General features: G+C 25.8%; 1 non-coding gene across 1 annotated transcript; it reads right to left on the bottom strand.

Moving 5' to 3' along the window:
- Positions 1 to 218: 218 nt before the first annotated feature.
- LOC142331853 (U5 spliceosomal RNA) lies at positions 219 to 335 on the bottom strand. The gene has a single exon (XR_012758111.1). It is a non-coding gene; the product is annotated as a U5 spliceosomal RNA (small nuclear RNA).
- Positions 336 to 1,235: the final 900 nt, after the last annotated feature.

The raw sequence follows: 1,235 nt of genomic DNA, 5'->3' as shown, positions 1-1,235 counted from the left end.
TTTTTTATACATAGAGATTTAAAATGAAAAAAAAGCGCGAATGCTGGCGGTAAGACCGAAAAAGATAGGTAAAGAAATACTTCGTTGAAGACGGAGGGAGGATTAATTTAAATGCAATAAGATAAGAATTCGTCGAAATTAAAATTGTATTCGAACGGTGAAAATTAATGAGTTGCTACCCAAAAGTAACATACATAACTTTTTCAAATTTATTGGCCCGCCCCGTCGGGGCAGGCTCTCCAAAAATTCATTATAGACTCATCATTTGTCTGTTTCCACGGAAATCTTTAGTAAAAGGCGAAAGATTTATTCGATTTGAAAAAAGACCAAAGTTGACGATACAAAACTGTAAACACGCTCCCGATCTAATATACCACTACCTCACTTTTGAGAAGTTTCAAAATGATACACAATAATAGATTGTATGTAAATAATAAGATAATTGTGATTAAAACACAAAATTAATTTTAAAAAAATGAGTTTAAATACTAAAAATAATTCAAATTTCTGAACAGAAATCTTTAAAATGTTATATTTTAATATAATTATCGAATCAACTATAGTTACATTTTATGACGACAGATAGCAAGATTGTTTTCAAAAACTGTACTGCTAATAGCCTGGATGAAAATAAGCATTATTTTATATGTAATAATATTAAGAAGTTAAAATTTATTTTCTTTAGTAGAATTCTTTTTAATATCACAATTAGCCTGTTTGTTCTATAAAATAAAAATAAATTAAATACTTAGCAAATAACTAAATACTCCTTATATAAGGTAAAAGAAAATTCTAATTAGTTTTCAAAAATATTTCTAACCTACACGATGCTGATGTCCAGAACGTTATGTATCTATAAATAAAAGCGTGATGTATTATATTTCTTTTCATTTGTTGGTAACTTAAGAACCGCAGTGTAGATGTGAATGTTACTTTTATAACTATATTTATATTTTTATAAAAAGGTTTCAGATGAAAATTTATTCAGATAATTCCACTTTGGAATCAATAATGTGGCTTAAATAGAGAGTGTAACAAATATTCTAGGTTATTTTTCAGTTACAATTTGGTAAATTGTTTTCAAAATTCAGAAATATATTTTTTTGTTATAATTTTCAAAAGCAAGCAATGTTAGATGCATGAATTAATGAGAAACGTCTTTATTTATGTTAAATAAAAACTTATAGATTACTCAGATTTAATATTTTCAAGAAAATTATATTATTGGTTAAAAA

Source organism: Lycorma delicatula, chromosome 10 (genome assembly GCF_047948215.1).
Source record: "Lycorma delicatula isolate Av1 chromosome 10, ASM4794821v1, whole genome shotgun sequence".
NCBI lineage: Eukaryota > Metazoa > Arthropoda > Insecta > Hemiptera > Fulgoridae > Lycorma > Lycorma delicatula.
The sequence above is the reverse complement of the archived record's forward strand: the minus strand, read 5'-3'. Positions and strand labels throughout refer to the sequence as shown.